The sequence below is a fragment of the Diabrotica virgifera genome, chromosome 9 (genome assembly GCF_917563875.1).
Source record: "Diabrotica virgifera virgifera chromosome 9, PGI_DIABVI_V3a".
Classification (NCBI taxonomy): domain Eukaryota; kingdom Metazoa; phylum Arthropoda; class Insecta; order Coleoptera; family Chrysomelidae; genus Diabrotica; species Diabrotica virgifera.
Window position 1 is genome coordinate 67,197,408 of NC_065451.1, and position 9,053 is coordinate 67,206,460.

Consider the following 9,053-nt stretch of genomic DNA (forward strand, 5'->3'; position numbering starts at 1 on the left):
TAAACAGAAACAAGGTCATCATGGAACAAATTTGTAAGTAATTCTTTTGGTAAGACTAAATTTCAAACTATTGCATGTTTAGCAACAAATTCACACATTAGATGCCCCTTAAATAGCTTCCTTTATATAGTATGGTCTATTTCAAACTTTCTTGTTACTTAAACTGTATAACTCTAAATAAATTCATTCTATAACCATTAAATCAATGCATAGTGCAATCTTAACTTTAATTCCCTTTAATACTCTCATTCTATTCAACTCTAAAAACCAATCACGTCTCTCGAACACCACCTATATCAAGATACTTATTTAACTGCTTTGGGCAGTACAAAATCATTAAACTGTTTATTATTTAACTTATTCTATCAATTTGGTATCTTAAAATCATGACAATATATATATATATATATATATATATATATATATATATATATATATATATATATATATATATATATATTGTTATATTTCTATTTGATATGAAAATTAAATTTTGATAATTATAAACAAAATTCAATTTAATATAAAATATTTTCAATTTTCTCAACCACGGGCATATAAATTTAGAACAACCTGTATACAACAAATTGTTATATTTAATTTTAAGAAGTGATTAGAAAAAGCTTACGGAACTCGGGACAATGCGCTTAGAAAAAACAAAGTGAATGGCACGTACCATTATCGTTGTTCGCGGAAGGTTCGACCATTAGCCTATGCTAAATAAAACTCAAGTGAAATCGATAATAGGTCATTATCGTTGTTCGCGGAAGGTTCGATCATTAGCCGATGCTAAATAAGACTTAGTGGAAATAGAGAATAGGTCATTAAATTTTGTAAATAGTAGAAAGTAATTTTAGAATGGGAATTAACTATTTTCTTTGAAATCCATTAAGCATATTTAGAAAGATTAAAAATTGGTTTTGAGGAAGACTGCGAATGAGAGTTGGTGGTGGAAGGTTGATTTGTGAATCTGGAAGGGATATTTAGAAAGTAGGGGAATGAATGACAAATAGAGATCAGAATGTTTTGAGCTGTCGAGAAGTGAAGTCCAGTAGTAGACGGTAGTGTACGGAGAGTGAGAAAGCCGGTGTAGTTCCGTGAGTGTGGAGTATCTATCGTGGAACGAGAGGTAGGCCAGGTTGAGAGTAAAAGAACCTCCTTGAGCCAAGAGTGTCCCGGTAGCTGATTGCAGTTTCGAAAAAGGTAGAATACAGCATCACGACAGAAGCAGGTACGAGAGCTATACGAGCTAGTTTTCAAAGGAGAACATTACTGAAAGCCAGGACGAGGTTTTGATCGCAGCCAAGGATAGCAGGAAACGGGTCTTGTGTGAAGACATTCTCAGTTCACCAGAAAAAGGTCAGTCTCATTTGTTTGGACATGAATGTATGGGTTTTTCGTATTAAATACCACATTATAAATTGAAGAACATAATAAATAATATCAGAAAAGCTTCATCAAACTTAAATAGAATTGTTGCTAATAAATCCTAATAGTTAAATGTTAATAAAAACTTTCAATTGGAAACCAAAAGGAAATAAGATTCCCATGAGTAAATGTTATGTTTAAGAATAATAAGATCTAGCAAATATTAAGCAGTGATTGCCATTTAAATAAAATAAACAATATTTTGATTATAATTGTAACCCATATGTGTGTATTATTTTACTCTTTTCTTTCCTATCCCGATTAGGAACCATTGAGAAATACTTAGAAGCCACGAGAGTAAGTAATTAATTTTATAATTCGCCCTGAGATTGAAAACATATTGATATGTGATCTGGTAAATTAATTAGATTATGATTAATGCATTGATTAAATTAAATGACATATAAGAATATTATCTCATATCAATAATCAACATCACATCAACTGTCGTCCAACGTGGAAAGCATGAAAAGTATTTCTAGTGGCAAATTTGAAGGATAGAAAGAGTAAAGCCGGTATTTGAAAATTTATATGCCTGTGGTAAAAAGTGAGATACTTGCATTTGATAACATAAAATTTTAGATCTCTTTAGGTACAAATTTTACATAACTGATTTAATATTTTATTTTACGATATTTACATTTGATATATTTATTGACAATTTATAATATTTGGGTGAGAAAAAGTCGTCTTGGTAACATACTAGTAAAATTTCATATTTGGCGGGGACAGTACTTCTTGAAAACAAATGTCTGTGACAAGAAGCCAAAGCAAAGACAATAAAAAACAAAAAGAACATTCAGACCAAGAAGATATTTTAGACACGACAATCATGGCATCAGAACAGAAAGAATTGTCAGAATTGGAAAAGATATTACAACTTATGCAACTCCAGTCTCAAAAAATGGATGAAGCAAAACGAACAATGGATAAAAATCAGGATGAAACACAAAAGAAAATGGATAGAATCCAAGACAACCAACAGGAAACAAAACAAGTAATGGATAAAAATCAGGAAGAAACATCAAAGAAAATGGATAAAGTGGATAAAAAAATGGATGAAACACAACAAAAAATGGATGAAACACAACAAAAAATAGAGGAAACACAACAAAAATTGGATCAAAAAATGGATGAAACACAACAAAAAATGGACAAAACACAACAAAAATTGGATCAAAAAATGGATGAAACACAACAAAAAATGAAACAAGCAATAGAAGAGAACAACAACAAAATGGAGGAACGCATAGGAAAGTATGAAAAGGAAGTAAAAGGATGTTTAACAACAATGAAAAACGAGATGAAAGAACAAGAAATGAAAATTCAAAATAAAATAAAGGAGATAACGAATTGCCAGAAAAAGGAAATAGAAAATTTGGAAAATAAGTTGGAAAATGCTATTCAAGTAGACAGAGAAGAAGTGGAAAAAAGAATCACAGAAATAGAAAAACAAGTCACCGAAAACTGGACGCAACAAAATGTAGGAGAAAGAAGAGAAATGGTTATACATAGCACAGATGACGTGAAGATAAGGTTTGGCGGGGATGTAAGAAGATTACACCCAGTGCCGTTCATAAATAGCCTGAAAAAGAAAATACAGCACATCGGAAATTTCGAAACAGCAAAAGAAACTATCAGAAACCATCTCAAATATGAAGCAAGCCTATGGTTCGATTGCAAAGAAGAAGAATTTGACAGTTGGCAACAATTTGAACAAAAATTTTTGAATTATTTCTGGGGAAAAGTCCAACAATTGGAAATTAACAAGGAATTGCAAAATGGGAAATACAATGATAGGATGGGTATATCAGAAAGGACATATGCATTACAAATTTACTATAACGCAAAACATTTACAATATAATTACTCATCGGAACAATTAGTCGAACTGATTGCAAGACATTTCGAAGAAACGCTGGAAGACCATATCACATTGCAAAACTACAAAGACATAGATAGTTTATGCCAATTCCTACAAATAAGAGAATCACGTTTAAGAGAAAGAAAATCAAGAAGGTCGCGAGAAGATTACAGGCCCCGAGAAACACAGGATTACAGAGATAGAAATCAAAATAGGAGGGACTATACAAGACGAGATTTTAATCCCAGAAGGGAAAACGAAAATAGAGACAACGGAAGAGGAAATTATGAACAAAGAAATAGGCAATGGAATGAGGACAGAAATCGAGAATACCAGAATAGAAACACCACACGCTCAAATCAAGAAAACAGAAATAATGGTAGACAAAACGAACAGGGATATCGAGAAAACCGAAACAGATCCGACAGACCAAGAGAAAATAGAAGAGAAGTAAATAATACCCAGACAGATGAATATGACGGAGAGAGACATTATGACGAAAATATAAACAACGATGAGCAACCGGCGTCTTTTCACGACGGCGCTCACTAAAAACCAAAAATCAAACAGGAATCTTTTGTAACCCCAAGGAGTTTATTAAATTGGCAAGAAACAACGAAAAGAAAAATGGAGTTAATTTAAAATTTGTGGATGGATTTATCAACGAGAAACCAATTAAAATTATGATAGACACTGGATCTGAAATAACATTGGTCAACAGAAAACTAATAGAAGAAGTTAACTTAACAAATTTAATTTACAAAATACCTAGGGTAAATTTAGTGGGCGCAAACAAACGGACATTGGCAACTATAAATGAAGGCATACGAGTAATGGTACGACTGGGTAAGAAGATGTATGCACTACAATGTGTAATAATGCCAAACATGTCACATGACATGATAGTAGGAGTTGACGAATTGGCAGAAAAACATGTAGTGATAGATTTTAAAAATAATACGATGAATCTAACAGAAGAAAAAGAAGAAGAACAGGACAAGGAACAGGAGAAACAAAATACGGACGAATCAAGTAAAGAACAAACAGTGGAAATGAATTTGGCAACGAAGCAAGGACAAAGAAGAAAAGGGAGAAAAAGTCAGAAAAAGACAAAAGAAAATGAAACCTGTGGCTCCTCAAAAGAAGAGTTGAGCCCAGAAGAAGAAAAATTGAGAGTATCAAAAGCAAAAGAAAACTGGGATTCCTCAAAAGAAGAGATGAGCTCAGGAGAAGAAGAAATAAAGCTAACAAATGAAAGCGAAAAAAATATGATCAAAACAGTGGCATTTGAAGAGGAGGCATATGAAAACGAGGATGCAGAATACACGGTAAAAGTATGTGAAAAATCTGAGGAAACAGACAGAAGATTGATATGGGAAAAAGGGAAAGACAACATAATAGCCGACACTCTAACACAGGATGAGGACACTGAAAATAAGGAAACAATTACTCTACAGGTGGGACTAATTAGAGTAATACAAGAAGAAGGGGTATAAGACGTAGATTAAAGTAAGGAAATATACAGGGAGTTGGTTTTGCCTCGAGAAAATTTATTTAAAAATGCAGATAAATTTTATCGAATACAAGGCGGGGATTTGTTATATTTCTATTTGATATGAAAATTAAATTTTGATAATTATAAACAAAATTCAATTTAATATAAAATATTTTCAATTTTCTCAACCACGGGCATATAAATTTAGAACAACCTGTATACAACAAATTGTTATATTTAATTTTAAGAAGTGATTAGAAAAAGCTTACGGAACTCGGGACAATGCGCTTAGAAAAAACAAAGTGAATGGCACGTACCATTATCGTTGTTCGCGGAAGGTTCGATCATTAGCCTATGCTAAATAAAACTCAAGTGAAATCGATAATAGGTCATTATCGTTGTTCGCGGAAGGTTCGATCATTAGCCGATGCTAAATAAGACTTAGTGGAAATAGAGAATAGGTCATTAAATTTTGTAAATAGTAGAAAGTAATTTTCGAATGGGAATTAACTATTTTCTTTGAAATCCATTAAGCATATTTAGAAAGATTAAAAATTGGTTTTGAGGAAGACTGCGAATGAGAGTTGGTGGTGAAAGGTTGATTTGTGAATCTGGAAGGGATATTTAGAAAGTAGGGGAATGAATGACAAATAGAGATCAGAATGTTTTGAGCTGTCGAGAAGTGAAGTCCAGTAGTAGACGGTAGTGTACGGAGAGTGAGAAAGCCGGTGTAGTTCCGTGAGTGTGGAGTATCTATCGTGGAACGAGAGGTAGGCCAGGTTGAGAGTAAAAGAACCTCCTTGAGCCAAGAGTGTCCCGGTAGCTGATTGCAGTTTCGAAAAAGGTAGAATACAGCATCACGACAGAAGCAGGTACGAGAGCTATACGAGCTAGTTTTTAAAGGAGAACATTACTGAAAGCCAGGACGAGGTTTTGATCGCAGCCAAGGATAGCAGGAAACGGGTCTTGTGTGAAGACATTCTCAGTTCACCAGAAAAAGGTCAGTCTCATTTGTTTGGACATGAATGTATGGGTTTTTCGTATTAAATACCACATTATAAATTGAAGAACATAATAAATAATATCAGAAAAGCTTCATCAAACTTAAATAGAATTGTTGCTAATAAATCCTAATAGTTAAATGTTAATAAAAACTTTCAATTGGAAACCAAAAGGAAATAAGATTCCCATTTGTAAATGTTATGTTTAAGAATAATAAGATCTAGCAAATATTAAGCAGTGATTGCCATTTAAATAAAATAAACAATATTTTGATTATAATTGTAACCCATATGTGTGTATTATTTTACTCTTTTCTTTCCTATCCCGATTAGGAACCATTGAGAAATACTTAGAAGCCACGAGAGTAAGTAATTAATTTTATAATTCGCCCTGAGATTGAAAACATATTGATATGTGATCTGCTAAATTAATTAGATTATGATTAATGCATTGATTAAATTAAATGACATATAAGAATATTATCTCATATCAATAATCAACATCACATCAATATATATATATATATATATATATATATATATATATATATATATATATATATATATATATATATATATATATATATATATATATATATCAAACAAATGAAATAGAGAATGTGGAAAAATCCCCTTACGAATAACTCACACATCCACTATTTCTGGCTGGGAAAAATTTTTTCGAATAGAATCAAAGATCCAAACACCAGTTCTTAGAAATGTGTTTCGCCCTCTTCAACCTCCGTGGGATCATCGGTAAAGATGAGAGGTTGAATATCTTTAGACACATTCCATCAAAAAACAACATCCGAGACATAGACATAACAGGAGCGTAAATCTACGCCCAACCTGAAAATGACAGTCTCAAGTTTTAATTCCCTAATTACTTTAGAGTAAGTAAGATAATGTTTATGAAAAAACAAAAGATGTAGATCTTTGAAACACACTCAGTGATCAAAAGATCCACAGGTACTGGTTTAACGACCACTCGTACGAAATCAAACAAATGAAATAGAGAATTTGGAAAAATCCCCTTACGAATAACTCACACATCCACTATTTCTGGCTGGGAAAAATTTTTTCGAATAGAATCAAAGATCCAAACACCAGTTTTTAGAAATGTGTTTCGCCCTCTTCAACCTCCGTGGGCTCATTGGTAAAGATGAGAGGTTGAATATCTTTAGACACATTCCATCAAAAAACAACATCCGAGACAGACATAACAGGAGCGTAAATCTACGCCCAACCTGAAAATGACAGTCTCAAGTTTTAATTCCCTAATTACTTTAGAGTAAGTAAGATAATGTTTATGAAAAAACAAAAGATGTAGATCTTTGAAACACACTCAGTGATCAAAAGATCCACAGGTACTGGTTTAACGACCACTCGTACGAAATCAAACAAATGAAATAGAGAATGTGGAAAAATCCCCTTACGAATAACTCACACATCCACTATTTCTGGCTGGGAAAAATTTTTTCGAATAGAATCAAAGATCCAAACACCAGTTCTTAGAAATGTGTTTCGCCCTCTTCAACCTCCGTGGGCTCATCGGTAAAGATGAGAGGTTGAATATCTTTAGACACATTCCATCAAAAAACAACATCCGAGACATAGACATAACAGGAGCGTAAATCTACGCCCAACCTGAAAATGACAGTCTCAAGTTTTAATTCCCTAATTACTTTAGAGTAAGTAAGATAATGTTTATGAAAAAACAAAAGATGTAGATCTTTGAAACACACTCAGTGATCAAAAGATCCACAGGTACTGGTTTAACGACCACTCGTACAAAATCAAACAAATGAAATAGAGAATGTGGAAAAATCCCCTTACGAATAACTCACACATCCACTATTTCTGGCTGGGAAAAATTTTTTCGAATAGAATCAAAGATCCAAACACCAGTTCTTAGAAATGTGTTTCGCCCTCTTTAACCTCCGTGGGCTCATCGGTAAAGATGAGAGGTTGAATATCTTTAGACACATTCCATCAAAAAACAACATCCGAGACATAGACATAACAGGAGCGTAAATCTACGCCCAACCTGAAAATGACAGTCTCAAGTTTTAATTCCCTAATTACTTTAGAGTAAGTAAGATAATGTCTATGAAAAAACAAAAGATGTAGATCTTTGAAACACACTCAGTGATCAAAAGATCCACAGGTACTGGTTTAACGACCACTCGTACGAAATCAAACAAATGAAATAGAGAATGTGGAAAAATCCCCTTACGAATAACTCACACATCCACTATTTCTGGCTGGGAAAATTTTTTTCGAATAGAATCAAAGATCCAAACACCAGTTCTTAGAAATGTGTTTCGCCCTCTTCAACCTCCGTGGGCTCATCGGTAAAGATGAGAGGTTGAATATCTTTAGACACATTCCATCAAAAAACAACATCCGAGACATAGACATAACAGGAGCGTAAATCTACGCCCAACCTGAAAATGACAGTCTCAAGTTTTAATTCCCTAATTACTTTAGAGTAAGTAAGATAATGTTTATGAAAAAACAAAAGATTCTTTGAAATACACTCAGTGATCAAAAGATCCACAGGTACTGGTTTAACGACCACTCGTACGAAATCAAACAAATGAAATAGAGAATGTGGAAAAATCCCCTTACGAATAACTCACACATCCACTATTTCTGGCTGGGAAAAATTTTTTTCGAATAGAATCAAAGATCCAAACACCAGTTCTTAGAAATGTGTTTCGCCCTCTTCAACCTCCGTGGGCTCATCGGTAAAGATGAGAGGTTGAATATCTTTAGACACATTCCATCAAAAAACAACATCCGAGACATAGACATAACAGGAGCGTAAATCTACGCCCAACCTGAAAATGACAGTCTCAAGTTTTAATTCCCTAATTACTTTAGAGTAAGTAAGATAATGTTTATGAAAAAACAAAAGATGTAGATCTTTGAAACACACTCAGTGATCAAAAGATCCACAGGTACTGGTTTAACGACCACTCGTACGAAATCAAACAAATGAAATAGAGAATGTGGAAAAATCCCCTTACGAATAACTCACACATCCACTATTTCTGGCTGGGAAAAATTTTTTCGAATAGAATCAAAGATCCAAACACCAGTTCTTAGAAATGTGTTTCGCCCTCTTCAACCTCCGTGGGCTCATCGGTAAAGATGAGAGGTTGAATATCTTTAGACACATTCCATCAAAAAACAACATCCGAGACATAGACATAACAGGAGCGTAAATCTACGCCCAACCTGAAAATGACAGTCTCAAGTT